The following is a 23444-nucleotide window of genomic DNA, read 5'->3' as shown; positions in this document are numbered from 1 at the left end:
TAAGTTTAGAAGGTTCTATCAATGATAACTTTATTTTGTACTAATAATGACAAGTTTAGCATATAAGTTTACCAGGTTTAATGATAAGACAAGTTTAAGGTGTATCAATAATCACAAGTTTAGAATATAATAATGATGATTTTAGAATATACTAAAAATGATCATTTTAGAATATACTAATAATAATAAGTTTAGAATAATAATGAAAGTTGAATATCCGAACAATGACAAAATTATAATGACAATTTTAAAGGCACTATTGATTATAACTTTAATGTGTACAGGTTTACAATCTTTTAATAATGACATGCATAGAAGGTTATATTAATGATAATGTTAATGTGTAGTAATAATGACACGTTTGAAATATATTAACAACGTAAGGTTAAAAAATACTAATAAACCTGACATTATAAGCATGTTCTAAATTTGTCATCATTAGTATATTCTACACTTGTCATTATTAGGACAAATTAAAGCTTGTCAATATTTGCATGTTCTAAACCCTCATTATTAAATCATAATTAACAATACTTTCTAATGTTGTCATTTTCGAAACATCAGTATTAATAAATACTAAACATATCTTCTTGGGTATTCCAAATTTTTTATTATTCGTACACATTAGAGTTATCATTATTATGACCTTGTATACATATCATTATTAGTATATTCTAAACTTGGCAATACTAATATATTCCAAATTTTATCATTATTCTAAACTTATCATTATTGGTATATTCTAGACTTGTGAGTATCAATACATATTAAAGTTACCATTAGTAGTTCCTTCTAAACATGATATTGTTAGGTTATTCAAAACTAATAATTATTAGTACGTATTATATTTATCATTAATAGCAACTTCTGATTTTGCTATTACTAATATATTCCAATTTATCATTATTCTAAACTTGTCATTATTGGTATATTCTAAACTTGTGAGTTATACATGTTAAAGTTACCATTAGTAGTGTCTTAGTGACATTGTTAGGTTATTCAAAACTAATCATTATTAGTACGTATTATATTTATCATTAATAGCAACTTCTGATTTTGGTATTATAAGAATTTTCTAAACTTTACATTATTAATATGATTCAAACGTGTCATTATTACTACACATTAACGTTATCATTAATATAACCTCCAAAACTTGTCATTATTACAAAATTGTAAACTTGTGATTATTGGTTATTGGTTAAAGTTATTAACAGTGCCTTTAAACTTTTTAATATTAGTATTTTTCAAACATTAATTATTAGAAGACATCAAAATTTTCATTTATAGTACATTCTAAATTTGTCATTAGTACGTTTTGGTCATTATTAGTACAAATTAAAGTTATATATATTACCTTCTAAAGTTGTCATTATTAGTAATTTCTAAACTTAATCAATATCTTCGAAACTTGTATTTATTAATACACATTAAAGTTATCATTAATAGTACCTTGTAAACTTATACGCTAAACTTGTCATTATTAGTACAAAATAAAGTTATCATTACTAGAACCTTCTAAACTTATCATTATTAGTATATTCCACACTTGTCATTATTTCTACACATCTTAAAGAGTATCTTCTAAACCTGTCAATCTTGGTAGATTCTAAACTTTTAATTGTATATACATTCTATACCTGTGGTTATTAGCAGATTTCTCAAGTTTATAATTTCTCAAGTTTATAATTATTCTAAACTTGTCATTATTGGTATATTCTAAACTTGTGAGTATTAATAAATGTTAAAGTTACCATTAGTAATGTCTTATCATGATATTGTTAGGTTATTCAAAAATAATAATTATTAGTACGTATTATATTTATCATTAATAGTAACTTTTGATTTTGCTATTACTTGAATTTTCTAAACTTTGCATTATTAATATGATTCAAACGTGTCATTATTACCACACATTAACATTATCATTAATATAACCTCCAAAACTTGTCATTATTACAAAATTATAAACTTGTGATTATTGGTACATATTAAAGTTATCATTAACAGTGCCTTTAAACTTTTCAATATTAGTATTTTTCAAACATTGATTATTAGAGGACATTAAAGTTTTCATTTATAGTACATTCTAAATTTGTCATTAGTACGTTCTGGTCATTATTAGTACAAATTAAAGTTATGATATATATTACCATTATTAGTCATTATTAGTAATTTCTAAACTTAATCAATATCTTCGAAACTTGTATTTATTAATACACATTAAAGTTATCATTAATAGTACCTTGTAAACATATATGCTAAACTTGTCATTATTAGTACAAAATAAAGTTAGTACAAAATAAAGTTATCATTAATAGAACCTTCTAAACTTATCATTATTAGTATATTCCACACTTGTCATTATTTCTACACATTAAAATTATCTTGAAGAGTATCTTCTAAACTTGTCAATCTTAATTGTATATACATTCTAAACCTGTGGTTATTAGTGCATTTCTTCTATACATGTCGTTATTAGTATATTCTAATTTTGTCATTATTAGGACACCTTAAAGTTATAGCTAATAGCACCTTCTTGATTCGTTATTGTCGGTATATTATAAACTTTTCATTATTAGTACACATTAAACTTATCAATCATAACACCTTCCAAACTTGTCAGTATTAGTGTATTCCAAACTTTTCTTTATTTTTATAATATAAACTTGTCGTTATTGATACATATTAAAACTATTAGTAGTAGTATCTTCTAAACTTGTATTATTAGTACACGTTAACAGTACCTTCTAAACATCATTATTAGCATATTCTAAACTTGTCATTATCAGTACACATTAACGTTATTATCAATATTACCTTCTTAACGTAACATCATTAGTATATTATAAACTTGCCATATTAGCATACATTAAATTAATCATTAATAGTATATTCTAAAATTGTCATTATCAGTATATTCTTAACTTGTCATTATTAGTACACATTAAAGTTATCATTAGAAATACCTTCTAAACTTTTCATTATTAGTATACTTATCATTATTGGTATATTCTAAACTTGGCAAAACTAATATATTCCAAAGTTCATCATTTTTCTAAACTTGTCATTATTGCTATATTCTAAACTTGTGAGTATTAGTACATGTTAAAGTAGTAGTGTCTTCTAAACATGACATTGTTAGTTTATTCAAAACAAATCATTGATAGTATTAGTATTTTCTAAACTTTGCATTATTAATATAATTCAAACGTGTCATTACACATTAACGTTATCATTAATATAACCTTCTAAACATGTCATTATTGCTGGTTTTTTTTACTTTTCTGTATTAGTATTTCATAAACTTGTCATTATCCATACATATCAGTAGTATCTTCTAAACTTGTCATTATTTGTATATTCTAGTAGTTAACAGTAAGTAATCATTTTTCATTATTTGGATATTATAAACCTCTTCTTATTAGAACACATTAAAATTATCGTTCTTAAAATATTCTAACCTTGTCATCAATAGTACATTTGTGATTATTAGTACAAATTAAATATATCATTAGTAGATCCGTCTAAGCCTGTTATTTAGTATATTCTAACTTCTCCTTATTAGTACATTAAAGTTATAATTGATCGTACCTTCTAAACTTCTCATTATTAGTATATTCATCATTAATAGTAACTTCTAAACATGACATTATTTATTCTAAATTTGTCATTATTAGTATGTTCTAAACTTGTCCTTATTTGTTCAAATTAAAGTTATATCTGATAGCGCCTTCTAAACTTTTAACTGTGAGTATATTCTTAATTATTAATACACATTAAAATTACTATTAGTAGTACCTTTTAAATTTGTCATTATTAGGACACATTAAAACTTGTCATTATTAGTATATTCTAAACATGTAGACACTAAAGTTATCATCAATACTACTTCTCATTTTAATATTAGCAGTACTTGCCATTGTTACAATATTCTAAACTTTTCATTGTTATTACACATTAAATTTTTCATTAATAGTACCTTCTAAACTTCTCAATGTAGGTATATTCTAAACATGCCATTATTAGTATATTATAACTTGTAATTTTTAGAATACCTTATAGCTATCAGTAATAGTTCCTTCTAAACCTGTTACTATTTGTATATTCTAAACTTATCATAATTAGTAGACAGGAAACTTTCATTTTTAAAAAGTTGCTATTATCGTTATATGATAAACTTTTCATTAATAATACAAATTAAAGTTTTTTATTAGTACCTTCTAAACTTATCACTATTGGTACATTCTTCAGAACCTATATATTAGTATATTCTAAGCTTGTCATTTTAAGAACACATTAGATTTATCATTAATAGTACCTTCTAAACTTGTCATTATTATTATATTATAGTTAACAGTTATAGTAACTTCTCAACTTGTTATTATTAGCATATTCTAAACTTGTCTTAGTTAGTATATTGTAAACTTTCATTATTAGTACACATGAAAGTTTTCATTAACAGTACTTTCTAAACTTCTCATTATTACATATTTAAGTTATCATTATTGCTATATTCTAAACATGTGAGTATTACATTCTTCTAAACTTGTAATTATCTTTTATTCTAAACGTTTTATTACTTGTATTTCATTAACAGTACATTCTAAACTTCTCATTATTACGTGCCATTATTAGTTCATATTTAAGTTATCATTAATAGGATCTTTTCAATTTATGATTATTGCTATATCTTAAACATGTCAATATTAGATTCTTCTAAAGATGTCATTACCTTTTATTCTAAACTTTTTATTAGAATATACCAATAATTAAAAGTTTAAAAGGTACTGTTCAAGATAACTTTAAGTTTACAATATACTAATAAAGACAAGTTTAGAAGATAAATAATAAATTCAGTATATACTAATAGTAAAATACTAATAATAAAAAGTTTAGAATATGGTAATAACAAGTATAGAATGTACTATTAATGATAACTTTAATGTGTTACAAGTTTAGAATATAGTGACAATGAGAAGTTTAGAAGGTAGTATTGTTTACAATTTCATAATGCACTAATAATGAAAAGTTTGGAAGATATTATTAATGATAACGTTAATGTGTACTAATAAATACAAATTTGGAATCTAATAATAATAATTTTCATGTGTTATCAAAATAAAAAGTTTGGAATATACTGATACTGAGAAGTTTAGAATAATTTAATAATGACAATTTTAGAATGTAGTTTTAACGATGGCTTGAATGTGTACTAGTAATAGTAACCTGAAAGTGAATTAATAATGACATATTTAGAGTATACTAATAATGAGTTTAGAATATACAAATAAAGACAGGGTAAGTACTACTGATGACAACTTTAATATATACCAACGATAAGATGCTTAGAATATACTAAAAATGACAGTTTAAAAGGAACTATTAATGATAACCTTAAATTTTAGTAATAGTAACAAGTTTTGAATATACTAATAATGACAAGTTTAGAAAATACTATCAATGATAACTTTTCAATATACTAATAATGACAAGTTTAGAAAATACTATTAATTTAGAATGTACTAATAGTATAGTATAGTAAATAGGATCTTCTAAACCTATCATTATTAGAATGTTCTAAACGTGTCATTATAAGTACACATCCAACTTTTTAAACTTGTCATCATTAGAATGTTTTATACTTTTCATTATTAGTACACATTAAAGTTATCATTAATAGTACTATCTAAACTTCATTATATTCTGAACATGTCTTCATTGGTATATTCTAAACTTGTCATCATTAGCATGTTCTAAACTTGTCATTAATACTTCATCATTAATAGGACGTTCTAAACTTATCTTTATTAGTATATTCTAAACTTGGCAATATTATGTTAAAGTTGTCTTTATTATTATCATTTAAACTAGAATATTCTAAACATTCTAAACTAATGATAACTTTTCAATATACTAATAATGACAAGTTTAGAAAATACTATTAATTTAGAATGTACTAATAGTATAGTATAGTAAATAGGATCTTCTAAACCTATCATTATTAGAATGTTCTAAACGTGTCATTATAAGTACACATCCAACTTTTTAAACTTGTCATCATTAGAATGTTTTATACTTTTCATTATTAGTACACATTAAAGTTATCATTAATAGTACTATCTAAACTTCATTATATTCTGAACATGTCTTCATTGGTATATTCTAAACTTGTCATCATTAGCATGTTCTAAACTTGTCATTAATACTTCATCATTAATAGGACGTTCTAAATTTATCTTTATTAGTATATTCTAAACTTGGTAATATTATGTTAAAGTTGTCTTTATTATTATCATTTAAACTAGAATATTCTAAACATTTTAAACTAATGATAAGTTTAGAACATACTAATAAAAACATTAATAGTACCTTCAAAATTCATCATTAACATTACCCTTTAAATTTGTAATTATTAGTACATTTTAAACTCGTCATTATTAGTAGTATCTTCTAAACTTGTCATTATCGGAATATTCTAAACTTTTCATTATTAGTACCCATCAAAGATATCATCAATAGTGCCTTTTAAACTTGTCATCATTAGAATGTTCTATATCTTTCATTATTAGTACACATTAAAGTTATCATTAATTATACTTTCCAAATTTCTCATTATACGTATATTCTAAACATGTCTACATTGGAATATTCTAAACTTTTCATTATTAGTATGCTCTAAACTTGTCATTAATAGCTCATATTAAATCTATCATTATTTGTATATTCTTAGCTTGGTAATATTAGTATAAGTTAAAGTTTTCATTAAACCTTGTCATTATTATTATAGTTTAAACTAGTATATTCTAAAGATGTCGTTATTAGTATATTCAAAACTCGTCATTATTAGTAAACTTATCACTAATAGTATCTTCTAATCTTCTCATTATTACTATATCCAAGATTGACATTATTAGTACACATTAAATCTATCATTAATAGTACCCACTAATCCTGTTTTTATTAGCATTTTCTAAACCTGGTATTATTAGTGTGTTCTAAACTTAGTATTAGTGAAAATTAAAGTTATTAATAGCACCTTATACACTAATCATTAACAGTATCCTTTTAACTTGTAATAATTATTAGTATATTCTAAACTTATTATTATTATTACTTATTATTAGTATATTCTAAACTTATTACACATTAAAGTTATTATTATTAGTATTTTCTAAACCTGGCATTATTAGTGTGTTCTAAACTTATCATTAGTGAAAATTTAAGTTATAAATAGTACCTTAAACACTAATCATTAACAATATCCTTTTACCTTGTAATTATTAGTATATTCTAAACTTATTACAAATTAAAGTTATCATTATCGTTAAAAACTTATCAATACTAAACTTTAATGTGTACTAATAAAAAGTTTAGAATATATATTGCAAACTTGTTTTTATTAGTACACATTAAAGTTATCATTAATAGTTCCTTTTCAACATGTCGTTATAGGTATGTTCTATATTTGTCATTATTAGTACACAATAGATATATCAATTGTATTTTCACACTCTTCATTATTAGTATATTCTAAAATTCTCATAATTACTACACATTAATGTTATCTTTAAAAATACCTTCTAATCTTGTTTTTATATATTCTAAACTTGTCATTATTAATTCATATTAACGTTATCATAATTAGTACCTTCTAAACTTATTATTATTAGTATATACTAAATTCTAAATTCTTTCCATTATTAGTACTCATACATGTTCCTTCTAAACCTTCTGATTATTAGTACACATTAAAGTCATTATCAATAATACCTTCTAAATTTGTCAAAGTTCAATATATCTTTTAAACTAGTCATTATTAGTATATTACAAACTTGCCATTATTAGTATCTTTTAAGTTTTCATTATTAGTATACATTGGTCTAGTCTTGTGTACTGATACACATAAAAATTATCATTAACTGTGCCTTGAATTATCAGTATATTGTAAACTTGTCACATTAAAGCTATACCTTCTAAACTTGACATTATTTGTATAACAAGAATTCTTCCCTTGATGATGTCCTCCTACAAGAAAATTACCTAAACAGAGAAATTTGGAAAATACTGATCCACTGACAAGGTGAGAACGCCACAAGTATTCTCCACCTCATTTCCGTAAAAGTATTTTCGTGTGGATACGAATAAGGTAATATAGTAATTTTATTTCGGCAAGTTTTATAATAGGATTTGACTAACAATTATTAATGTTTGTTATAAAAAATAAAAAAAACGGCAATCGATCAAAGTCCAGGTTCTCCAAGTCCTTTACGTGCAGGTTCTCCAAGTTTTTTACGTGTATATGTATAAGGTAGAATTTGAAGGCAATCGAACCAAGTGTTCTTCAGGTTCTTCAGTAAAATCTCCAAGTCCTTTTCATATAAGGTAACATTGCCAATTTCTTTAGACTTAAATTCCCACCAGTCCTTTTCCCCACGCCTCCCTAACCCTCTCCCGCCACCCCCCTACGAAATCCCTCGTACCACCACCATCTCACCCCGTTCCCCCTTCTCCCACCCCCACCCCCTCCCAGCCGGGGGCTTATTGACCTCGAGAAATTCTTCGATTTTCCTCTAGGTCAGAAGATGGCCTTTCGCTGCGGTCTGAGCTTTGTGCACGACAAATCAAGAAACGCGCATTTGTGTTCTATGATGCCATGTGATAAAATGTGATGATATAACGTAATATGAGGTAATATGACATGAAATGGTATAGAATGATATCATGTGTATGTATTAAAAAAAATGTATTCCGCATTTAACAGGGCTTACCATACCAGTGTCCTTATCCTTATGGTGAGTAATAATATAATACAATATCATGTCTTTATAATATGATTGATATAATATCATTGAACAAAAGTGGAAGAGAAACGTTTACTAGAAAGAATTTTTTAAAGGATAGACAGGAGAGAACATGGCGGCTGGTTTCTTTTATTTTGAAAACTATGCAACTTAATGAATTTAGGCACCTTTGCAAATGCCTCAACATGACGGCATTGACCGAGGTGATATATGTAGAGCTACTTTCTGCATTTTTTTTTCTAAGTCCGCGGGTACTTCCCACATTCCTGACACCTGCCGATCGCTTCCTTACTCAACACTCTTATTCAATCATTTCTAAATGCAAGCATTTCTCGTAATGCCATTGTATTACCTACTCATGAACAAAATTTTCCCTTTTCGTCTCTATATCTTTTTATTATTTTACATTCCTGTAGCTTATTTTTTTGCATATTACATCAAAAGCTACACTTTCCAGACATCTTCTACCAATAGCGTCATTTTTCATTTACCATTCTAATGACTAACAAACTACTTAAAGCTTATATTTAAATATAGTCTTCTTTATTGGGTGAGAACATATTCTCTTCCTCTTATTGTCTCTTACTAAGTTCCCTCGTTAATTATTCTTGGGTTACATTTCACAAAATTTACTTAACCACCTGATAAAATGCTTAACTTTGCTTTTGAGGCTTCGGATAAGTAATCATAGTCTCTCAAATCAAATAAAAATGTATTTTTTTCCTAACGTTATCCCTTAACAACTTAGTTTTCTCTCGACTGTAGTTTATAATATCCAAATAATGAAAAATTAGGAAGGTATTTTTAATGATAACTTTAATGTCTACTAATAATGATAAGTTTAGAATATAGTAATAATGACAAATTTAGAATATACTATTAATTATTACTTAAATGTGTACTAATAAGGCAGTTTATAATATACTAATGATGTCAAGTTACTGTTAAGGTAAAAGGTACTGTTGACGTGTACTTATAATACTAGAATATACAAATAATTACAAGTTTAGAAGATACTACAGGTACTAATAATAGCTTTAATATGTATGGATAATGACGTTAATGTGTAATGACACGTTTTAATTATATAAATAATGCAAAGTTTAGAAAATACTAATACTATCAATGATTTGTTTTGAATAAACTAACAATGTCATGTGTAGAAAACACTACTACTTTAACATGTACTCACAAGTTTAGAATATACCAATAATGACAAGTTTAGAAAAACGATAAACTTTGGAATATATTATTTTTGCCAAGTTTAGAATATACTAATAATGATAAATGTAGGAGGTCCTAATAGTTTTAACATGTACTAATAATGAAAAGTTTAGAAGGTATTTCTAATGATAACTTTAATGTGTACTAATAATGACAAGTTTAGAATATACTGATAATGACAACCTTAGAACATACTATTAATGATTAATTTAATGTGTACTAATATGGCAAGTTTATAATATACTAATGATGTCAAGTTAAGAAGGTAATATTGATAATAACGTTAATGTGTACTAATAATGACAAGTTTAGAATATACTAATAACGATGTTTAGAAGTTTAGGAGATACTACTAATAATATTTTTAATATGTATCAATAACGACAAGTTTATAATATAAAAATAAAGAAAAGTTTAGAATACATTAATACTGACAAGTTTGCAAGGTGTTGTGATGGATAAGTTTAATGTGTACTAATAATGAAAAGTTTATAATATACCAACAATAACAAATAAAGGTGATATTAGCTATAACTTTAAGGTGTCCTAATAATGATAAAATTAGAATATACTGATAACGACATGTATAGAAGAAATGTACTAATAACCACAAGTTTAGAATGTATATACCATTAAAAGTTTAGAATCTACTAAGATTGACAAGTTTAGAAGATACTCTTCAAGATAACTTTACTGTGTAATGACAAGTGTGGAATATACTAATAATGATAAGTTTAGAAGGTTCTAGTAATGATAACTTTATTTTGTACTAATAATGACAAGTTTAGCATACAAGTTTACGAGGTACTAATAAATATTGTATTGATAAATACAAGTTTCGAACATATTGATTATGTTTAGAAATTACACACACACACACACACACACACACAATATCACACAATATCAAAAGTTTAGAATATATTAATGATGACTATTATCGATAGTACTATTAATGATATATACAACAATAATCAATACTAAATTTTAGAAAATGATGTTTATAATAACTTTAATGTGTTTCAATAATGACAGTTTTAGAAGGTTCTATTAAATATCTTTGATATGTACTAATATTGAATAATTTGATCTGTATTAATGATGAAAAGTTTAGAATATACTAACAATGACAACCATAGAATATCAGCATAATGTATATTAATAGGGACAAATTTATGATATTCTAATTATGACAAGTTTAGAAGGTATTATTAATTATAGCTTTAATGTGTACTAGTAATAACAGGTTTAGAATATACTAATGACAAGTTCAGAAGGTACTATTGCATGATAACTTTAATGCGCACTAATAATGACAAATTTAGAAATAGCAATTTTGTAGTATACAAATAATGTCAAGTTTAGAAGGTATAGCTTTAATGTGACAAGTTTACAATATACTTATAATGCAAGGCACAGTTAATGATACTTTTATGTGTACTAATAATGGAAAGACTAGAATATACCAATGTGTACTAATAATGAAAAATTAAAATATACTAATGATGGCAAGTTTGTAATATACTAATAACGACTGGTTTAAAAGATATATTAATAATGCATTAAACTTTGACAAGTTTAGAAGGTATCATTAATAATAACTTTAATGTATACTAATAATCAGAAGTTTACAATATACTAATAAAAAGAGGTTTAGAAGGAACATGTATGAGTACTAATAATGAAAAGATATACCAATAATTACATGTTTAAAGGGTACTGTTCTATATGTTACTATAATTATCAACTATACGTGATAATAATGACGTTTAGAATTTAGAATATACTAATAATAATAAGTTTAGAAGGTACTAATAATGATAACGTTAATATGAACTAATAATGATAAGTTTAGAATATATAAAGAAAATCTAGGAGTAATAATGAAAAAAATAGAATATACTAATACTGAATAGTTTAGAATATAACAATAAAAACAAGATTAGAAGGTATTTTTAAAGATAACATGTGTGGAAATACAACTAATATATTTATCGTGTACTAATAATGACAAATATAGAATATGCCTAATAATTACAAGTTAAAAAGATATTGTTAATGATTAGTGTATAAGGTACTATTTATAACTTTAATTTTCACTAATAATGCCAGGTTTAGAAAATGCTAATAAAAACAGGATTAGTAGGTACTATTATTGATAGATTTAATGTGTACTAATAATGTCAAACTTGGAATATAGTAATAATGAAAAGATTAGTAGATACTATTAGTGATAAATTTACTGATAATGACGAGTTTTGAATATACTAATAACGACATCTTTAGAATATACTAGTTTAATCTATAATGATAATGACAACTTTAACATATACTAATATTGCCAAGTTTAGAATATACTAATTATGATAGATTTAATATGAGCTATTAATGACAAGCTTAGAACATAATAATAATGACAAGTTTAGAATATTCCAATGCAGACATGTTTAGAATATACGTATAATGAGAAATTTGGAAAGTACAATTAATGATAACTTTATGTGTACATGAAAGGTAGACCATTCTAATGATGACAAGTTTATAAGGCAACATTAATGACATCTTTGATGGGTACTAATAATGAAAAGTTTAGAATATTCCGATAATGACAAGTTTAGAAGATAATTCTATAATGACGAGCTATACTAATGACGAGATATACTAATAATTAAAAATTTAAAGGGTACTGTTAATCATAAAAATTCGAAGGTACTATTAATGACTTTATTAGTATATTCTAAACTTATCATTAGTTTAGAATGTTTAGAATATTCTAGTTTGAATGATAATAATAAAGACAACTTTTACATAATATTGCCAAGTTTAGAATATACTATCAAAGATAAGTTTAGAACGTCCTATTAATGATCAATTTAATATGAAGTATTAATGACAAGTTTAGAACATACTAATGATGACAAGTTTAGAATATACCAATGAAGACATGTTTAGAATATACATGTTTAGAATATACTGAAGTTTAGATAGTACTATTAATGATAACTTTAATGTGTACTAATAATGAAAAGTATAAAACATTCTAATAAGTTTAAAAAGTTTGATGTGTACTTATAATGACAAGTTTAGAACATACTAATAATGACAGGTTTAGAAGATACTATTTACTATACTATACTATTTAAAGGGTACTGTTAATGACAAGTTTAGAAGGTACTATTAATTACTTTAATTTTTACTAATGATAAGTTTAGAACATACTAATAATGTCAAGTTAGAATGTAGTAATGATGAAATTTAAAGAATATTCTATTAATGTTAACTTTAAAGTGTACCAATAGTGACAAGCTTAGAATATGAAAGATAATTATATGTTTAGAAAGTATTATTAATGATAACTCTAATATGTACTCAATCACATATTTAGAATATACTAATAAGGACAAGTTTAGAAGGTACTATTAATGATAACTTTAATATGTAGAGGATACTGATAATAACAATTATTATGAAAGTTGAGAAAATACTATTATGGGTAAGTTTATAATATACTAACAATGACAAGTTTAGAAAGTTTAATTATGATACGTTAAAAATATAGACGAGTTTAGAGCACACTAACAATGACAAGTTTACAAGATACTGTTAATGATAACTAATACCAATAATGATAATTATAGAACATACTAATAATGATCAGATTAAAGATACTATTAATGATAACTTTAATTGTACTATTAATGACAGGTTTAGAATATACTAATAATGAAATTTTAGAATATTCTATTAATGATAACTTTAAAGTGTACTAACAGTGACGACCTTAGAATATGAAAAATAATTACGTTTAGAAAGCACTATTAATGATAACTCATAATCACATGTTTAGAATATACTAATAAGGACAAGTTTAGAAGGTACTATTAATGATAACTTTAATATGCACTAATAATGGCAATTATAGACGATACTGATAATTACAAATATTAGAAGGTAATATCAATGAATATACCAATCATGTGTATTAATACTAACAAGTTTAGAATATAATAATAATGACTAGTTTAGAATAAGGGCAACTTTAGAATATACTAATATTGCCATGTTTAGAATATATTTAATGAACACTATAAATAAAAAAATTAGAACATGCCAATTAAGATGTGTTTAGAATATTCTAATGTGATATTAATTATAACTTTAATGTGTACTAATAAGGATAATTATAGAATATACTAATAATGATCAGATTAAAGATACTATTAATGATAACTTTAATGTGTACTATTAATGAAAAGTTTAGAATGGTAATTTTAATGTGTTCTAATGTGTTAAAAAAAAAATTCCTTAAATTATAGTCTTAATATGTACTAATAAAAAAAGTTTAAAATGTATTTTTGATAAGACAAGTTTACAATATACTAATGATGTCAGGTTAAGAAGGTAATATTGATAATAACGTTAATGTGTACTAATAACGGCAAGTTTAGAATATACTAATGTTTAGAAAAAACTCTTAATGTGTACTATTAATACTAGAATATACAAGTAATGAAAAGTTTAGAAAATACTACAAATAATAACTTTAATATGTAGCAATAATAACGTTTATAATATACTAATAAAGAAAAGTTTAAAATACACTAATACTAACAAGTTTGGATAAGTTTCATGTGTACTAATAATGACAAGTTTATAATATACTAACCATAATTTAAAGAGTTCTAATAATAACAAAACTTTAATATATACTAATAATCACAGGTTTAGTATATACTTACAATGATATTTAGAATACGCTAAGATTGACAAGTTCAGAAGATACTGTTAAAGGTAACTTTAATGTTTAGAAATAATGACAAGTGTGGAATATACTAATAACGATAAGTTTAGAAGGTTCTACTAATATTAACTTCTAAACTTTGACAAGTTTAGAAGGTATTGTTAATAATAACTTTTATGTGTACTAATAATCAGAAGTTTACAATCAGAGGTTACAATATACTAGTAATATATACAATATATAATATAATATAATACAATATAATATAATATATACAAACATAAAATATATAATATATACAGATATATATACAAATATAATATATACAAATATATAATAATATAATATAACATATACAATATACTAATCAGAGGTTTAGGTACAGAAAAGATTAGAATATACCAATAATTAAAAGTTTAAAAGGTACTGTTCAAGATAAATTTAATTTGTACTAATAATAGGCAAGTTTACAGCATACTAATAGAGACAAGTTAAGATAAATGATAAATTCAGTATATACTAATAGTAAAATACTAATAATAAAAAGTTTAGAATATGGTAATAACAACAAGTATAGAAGGCACTATTAATGATAACTTTAATGTGTGGCAAGTTTAGAAGGTACTGTTAATAAAATACAAGTAATAAAACGTTTAGACTAAAAGATAATAAGTTTAGAAAAATCTAATACTCACATGCTTAACATATAGCAATAATGATAAGTTTAAAGGATCCTATTAATGATAACTTAAATATGTACAAATAATGACACGTAATAATGAGAAGTTTAGAAAGTAGTTAATGAAAAATTTCATGTGTACTAATAATGAAAGTTTACAAAATACTAATTAAGACAAGTTTAGAATACACTAATAATAAGTTGAGAAGTTACTATAACTGTTGGTTATGATATAATAATAATGACAAGTTTAGAAAGTACTATTAATGATCAATCTAATGTGTTCTAATTTGTATTATTAATGAAAAGTTTATCATATAATGATAATAGCAACTTTTTAATAATGAAAGTTTCCTGTCTACTAATTATGATAAGTTTAGAATATACATATAGTAACAGGTTTAGAAGGAACTATTACTAATAGCTATAAGGTATTCTAAAAATGACAAGTTATAATATACTAACAATGGCAAGTACTGCTAATATAAAAAATGAGAAGTTTAGAATACAGTATTGATGATAACTTTAGTGTCTACATGTTTAGAATATACTAATAATGACAAGCTTACAATGTACCATTAACGAAAAATTTAATGTTTCCTAATAATGACAAATTTAGAAGGTACTACTAATAGTAACTTTAATGTGTATTAATGATTTAGAATATACTCACAATTATAAGTTTAGAAGGTACTATCAGATATAACTTTAATTTGAACAAATAAGGACAAGTTTAGAACACACTAATAATGACAAAGTTACACCGTTCTATGAATAGATAATGTCATGTTTAGAAGTTACTATTAATGATGACTTTAATGTGCACTAATAACATGTTTAACATGTTTTAATAATGAGAAGTTTAGAAGGTACGAACAATTATAATTTTAATGTACTAATAAGAAGTTTAGAATATCATTAGTAGACGGATCTACTAATGATATATCTAATTTGTACTAATTTTAATGTGTTCTAATAAGAAGAGGTTTATAATATCAAAATAATGAAAAATTAGGAAAGTATTTTTAATGATAACTTTAATGTCTACTAATAATGCCAAGTTTAGAATATAGTAATAATGACAAATTTAGAATATACTATTAATAATTACTTATATGTGTACTAATAAGGCAAGTTTATAATATACTAATGATGTCAAGTTTATAAAATAGTAATAAAGAAAAGTTAAAAAAAAAAACCCCAGCAAGAATGACATGTTTAGAAGATTATGTTAATGATAACGTTAACGTGTAATGGACATGTTTGAATTATATAAATAATGCAAAGTTTAGAAAATACTAATACTATCAATGATTTGTTTTGAATAAACTAACAATGTCATGTGTAGAAGACACTACTACTTTAACATGTACTCACAAGTTTAGAATATACCAATAATGACAAGTATAGAAAAACGATAAACTTTGGAATATATTATTTTTGCCAAGTTTAGAATATACTAATAATGATAAGTATACGAGGTCCTAATAGTTTTAACATGCACTGATGATGAAAAGTTTAGAAGGTATTTCTAATGATAACTTTGATGTGTACTAATAATGACAAGTTTAGAATATACTGATAATGACTACTTTAGAATATACTGTTAATGATTAACTTAATGTGTACTAATATGGCAAGTTTATGATATACTAATGATGTCAAGTTAAGAAGGTAATATTGATTATAACGTTAATGTGTACTAATAATGACAAGTTTAGAATATACTTATAATGATGTTTAGATGGTGCTGTTAACGTGTACTAATAATACAAGTTTAGGAGATACTACTAATAATAGTTTTAATATGTATCAATAACGACAAGTTTATAATATAAAAAAAAGAAATTTTAGAATACACTAATACTGACAAGTTTGGAAGGTGTTATGATTGATAAGTTTAATGTGTACTAATAATGAAAAGTGTACAATATACCAACAATAACAAATCAAGAAGGTGCTATTAGCTATAACTTTATGGTGCCCTAATAATGACAAAATTAGAATATACTAATAACGACATGTATAGAAGAAATGTACTAATAACAGGTTTAGAAGATACTCATTAAGATAACTTTAATGTGTAGAAATAATGATAAGTACTAATGATAATAAGTTTAGAAGGTTCTAGTAAAGATAACTTTATTTTGTACTAATAATTACAATTTTAGCATATAGGTTTACAAGGTACTATTAATGATAACTTTAATGTGTGTTAAATACATGTTTCGAACATATTGATTAAGTTTAGAAATTACTAATGATGAGAACTTTAGAAGGTAATATATATCATAACTTTAATTTGTACTAATAATGACCAGAACGTACTAATGACAAATTTAGAATGTACTATAAATGAAAACTTTAATGTCCTCTAATAATTAATGTTTGAAAAGTACTAATATTGAAAAGTTTAAAGTTTACAATTTTGTAATATTGACAAGTTTTGGAGGTTATATTAATGATAACGTTATCATTAATATAACCTCCATAATAATGACACGTTTGAATCATATTAATAATGCAAAGTTTAGACAATTCTAGTAATAGCAAAATCAGAAGTTCCTATTAATGATAAATATATTACGTACTAATAATGATTAGTTTTGAATAACCTAACAATATCATGTTTAGAAGACACTACTAATGGTAACTTTAACATGTATTAATACTCACATGTTTAGAATATACCACTAATGACAAGTTTAGAATAATGATAAACTTTGGAATATATTAGTATTGCCAAGTTTAGAATATACTAATAATAATAATGACAACTTTAGAAGGTAATATATATCAAAACTTTAATTTGTACTAATAATGACCAGAACACTAATGACAAACTTAGAACGTACTATAAATGAAAACTTTAATGTCCTGATAATGATAACTCCAATGTGTACTAATAATGACAAGTTTGGAATACCCAAGAAGATATGTTTAGTATATACTAATACTGATATGTTTCGAACAATGATAACATTAGATTTGATGATTTTAATATGTACTAATAATGAGGGTTTAGAACATGCAAATATTGACAAGCTTTAATTTGTACTAATAATGACAAGTGTAGAATATACTAATGATGACAAATTTAGAACATGCAGGTGTATTATTTTTTTCTAAACCTTACGTTGTTCATATATTTCAAACGTGTCATTATTACTACACATTAACATTATCATTAATGTAACCTTCTGTACATGTCATTATTAAAATATTGTAACATGTTTAGAATATACCAATAATGACAAGTTTAGAATAATGATAAACTTTGGAATATATTAGTATTGCCAAGTTTAGAATATACTAATAATGATATGTATACAAGGTCCTAACAATGATAACTCCAATGTGTACTAATAATGACAAGTTTGGAATACCCAAGAAGATATGTTTAGTATATACTAATACTGATATGTTTCGAACAATGATAACATTAGAAAGTATTGTTAATGATGATATTAATATGTACTATAATGAGGGTTTAGAACATGCAAATATTGACAAGCTTTAATTTTTACTAATAATGACAAGTGTAGAATATACTAATGATGACAAATTTAGAATATGCAGGTTTATTATTATTTTCCTAAACCTTACGTTGTTATATTTAAACGTGTCATTATTACTACACATTAACATTATCATTAATGTAACCTTCTGTACATGTAATTATTAAAATATTGTAAACCTATGATTAATAGTACAATAAATAGTGCCTTTAAAATTGTCATTATAATTTTGTCAAGTTAATGGTACTATTAATAGGAACTTTAAAGTGAACTAATAATGACATATAATACTAGTTTAGGATATACAAATAAAGACCGGGTAGGTACTATACTTTAATGTGTACCAAAAATGAGATGTTTAGAATATACTATAAATGACAATTTTATAAGGAACTATTAATGATAACCTTACAGTTTAGTAATAATGACAAGTTTAGAATATACTGGTAATGAAAAGTTTAGAAAGTACTATTAATGATAGCTTTAGTGTGTACTAACACTGAAAATTTTATAATATACAAATAATAAAAAGTTAAGAATAAAAAATAATGTTTTATAGCAATAATGACCTGTTTAAAAGATCCTATAATGTATACTAATAATGACACGTAATAATAAGAAGTTTAGAAGGTACTGTTAAGTTTAGAATATACTAATAACAAGTTGAGATGTTACTATAATTGTTAACTATAATATGTACTAATAATGAATTTAGAATATACAAACAAAGAAAATTCAGAAGGTACTATAAATAGTGATAATGAAAAAATTAGAATATACTAATACTAACAAGTTTAGAATATAACAATAAAAACAAGATTAGAAAGTATTTTTAAAGATAACATTCATGCGTACTAATAATGAGAATTTCAGAATGTACTATTAATGAAGAGTGTGAAAATACAATTGATATCTTTATTGTGTACTAATAATGACAAATATCAAATATACTTATAACGACAGGTTGAAAAGGAACTGTTAATGATAACTCTAATGTGTACTAATAAAAACAAAATTTAGAATATATTTTAGTAGCGACAATTTTTTAACGATAATGATAACTTTAATGTGTAATAATATTGACAAGTATAGAATATACTAATAATTAAAAGTTAAAAAGGTACTGGTATTGATTAGTGTAGAAGGTACTATTAATGACTTTAATTTTCATTGAAGATAAGTTTAGAACACACTAATAATGCCAGGTTTAGAAAATACTAATATAAACAAGATTAGTTGGTACTATCAATGATAGATTTAATATGTACTAATAATGTCAAACTTGGAATATAGTAATAATGAAAAGATTAGAAGATACTATTAATGATAAGTTAACTAATAATGAGGAGTTTGGAATATACTAATAACGACATCTTTAGAATATACTAGTTTAAACTATAATAATAATAATGACAACTTTAACATACTAATATTGCCAAGTTTAGAATATACTAATAATGATATATTTAATATAATCTATTAATGGCAAGTTTAGAACATACTAATAATGACAAGTTTAGAATATTCCAATGTAGACATGTTTAGAATATACGTATAATGAGAAATTTGGAAAGCACTATTAATGATAACTTTAATGTGTACTAATAATGAAAAGTATAGAACATTCTAATGATGCACTGGTGCGATTAGGTGTATGGTAAAAAAGGGTTTATATGGGGGGCAGTTAGCACCCTCCTCAATCTTGGTAATCAGATAGATTACGAGTTCGTACATTTTGATTGTCTTTGATGTGTACTAAATAATGACAAGTTTAGAATATTCCGATAATAATGATATTAATGATAACTAATAATGACGAGTTTAGAATAAACTAAAAATTACAAATTTAAAGGGTACTGTTAGTGATAAGTATCGGAGGTACTATTAATGACTTTAATTTTCACTAGTGATAAGTTTAGAACATAATAATAATGTCAAGTTTAGAATGTTTAGAATATACTAGTTTAAACGATAATAATAATGACAGCTTTAACATATGCTAATAATAATAACTTTAGAACGTTCTATTAATGATAAGATTGATATGAAGTATTGATGACAAGTTTAGAATATACCAATGTTTAGAAAGTACTATTAATGATAACTTTAATGTGTACTAATAATGAAAAGTATAAAACATTCTAATGATGACAAGTTTAAAAGGTATTATTAATGATATCTTTGATGACAAGTTTACAGCATTCTAATAATGACAGGTTTAGAAGATACTACAAAAATAACTAATAATGACGAGTTTAGAATATACTATTTATTACAAGATTAAAGGGTAATGGTAAGTTTAGAAGGTACTATCAATTACTTTATATTTTTACTAATGACAAGTTTAGAACATACTAATAATGTCAAGTTTAGAATGTACTAATAAAAACAAGATTAGAAGGTACTTTTAATGATAAATTTAATGTGTACTAATAATGGCAAACTTAGAATATACTAATAATAATAATTAGGATATACTATTAATGATAAGTTTACTAATAATAACGAGTTTTGAATATACTAATAATGATATGTTCAGAATATACTAGTTTGAATTATAATAATAATGACAACTTTAACATATACTAAAATTGCCAGACTTAGAATATGCTAATGATAACGTCCTATTAATGATAAATTTAATATGACAAGTTGAAGACACATTTAGAATATACCAATATTGACATGTTTAGAATATACGTATAATGAGAAGTCTAGAAATTACTATTAATGATAACTTTAATGTGTACTAATAATGAAATGTATAGAACACTAATGGTGACAGGTTTAAAGGGTACTATTAATGATATCTTATAATGACAAGTTTAGAACACTCTAATAATGACAGATTTAGAAGATACTATTTAGAATACTATTTAGAATAATTATTAGAATATACTAATAATGACATGTTTAGAATATACTAATGATGACAAGTTTAGAAGGTAATATTTATAACTTCAATGTTTACTAATAATAGATTTAGAATATACTGATAATAAGAAGTGCGAGATAAATGATAAATTCTATTTGCACAAATAATGACAAATTTAGAATGTGGTAATAATCGGTAATTTTGGTCATTTTATTGTGTTGTAATAATGTCAAGATTAGAATATAATAGTAATAATAACTTTAATGTATATTGATACATATATACATGTATATTGATAGCAATATACATGTATATACATGTGAATAATTCGCTAGTGGACAGCGACATCAATCATACAATCTCCATGACCGTACGAACTCATAATCTATCTGATTACCGAGATTGGGGAGGGTGCTAACTGCCCCCCATATAAACCCCTTTTTACCATCCACCTAATCGCACCAGTGGGACTTTTGATCGTCTGTGGTCGAGTGGTCAAAGACGGGTGCTGTGGACACCTCTTGGGTCTATAGGCAGTGGTTCGAATCCTCTGCGCGACGGTCATGGGGATTGTATGATGTATATACATGCAATATACATGTATACTGATAGCAATATCTTTAACGTGTACTATAGAAAGTTTAGAATATACTAATAATGACAAGTTTAATGTGTCATAACTTTAATGTGTACTAATAATGAAAAGTTTAGAGTTTTTGAATAATGACTAATAAATACACTAATAATGATTACTAATTAATGACTAATTAATTATAATGATAATGACAAGTTGAAAAGGAATTATTAATGATAGCTTTAATATGTATTAGTAATGACAATGTTACGGGACGGGCTGGTTATGTGAAGAGACGTTACGTATAACGGATAAGTGCTTAAGAACCAGCTCACTTCTAGAAGCCACTGTAGGACTGAATTATCTGGTCAGGGCCTAGATAATTCGTAAGACTAGAAGTAAAGGTAACAAAGAAGATTCCAGGAAAGGAATATTAAACTAGCGATAAAACTAGTAAACGAAATTATTAATATCATGGAAAATATTTACAGGCAATCAACAAAAGAGAATGGGCAGTAGGGTCAATGGGACCGTTACATGATTATAAGAATATGGAAAGTATCGTTCAAATAAGAAACACAAGATACGTATACAATGTGGTATTATCTAAGTACAAAGAGATCAGGAACATGTATCAAAATAAGTAATAAGTACAAATATAAGTATAAAGTAATGCAATGTATATAAGACACGTAATGTAGGCAAAAAGGGTGATCACTTCACACCAATCGTCTCATGAGTCTAAACTTCTAGTTTTTATCAAGAGATCAATATGCGAGAAAATGACAAGGTGTGAGTGATTTCCACCGCTTATATACCATTGGACCGGAAGCGGGATACTTCCGGTGAAGGGTGCGGGTGAGTGCAAAGGGGGGGAGGAGGGTAAGTTAACACACGTCAATATGGGTAGTTTTAAGACCCTCGACTCGCTTGAACAATCTACTTATTTAGTAACTGTCAAATCTGTGCGCTCCGAACTATTCAGGATTTCGCTTGTCTGTTTGTTCTACAAGAGTGTGCACATTTCTC

Source organism: Oratosquilla oratoria, chromosome 2 (assembly GCF_046742065.1).
Source record: "Oratosquilla oratoria isolate Oo_2021 chromosome 2, ASM4674206v1, whole genome shotgun sequence".
NCBI classification, from domain to species: domain Eukaryota; kingdom Metazoa; phylum Arthropoda; class Malacostraca; order Stomatopoda; family Squillidae; genus Oratosquilla; species Oratosquilla oratoria.
This window is presented reverse-complemented; position numbering follows the sequence as displayed.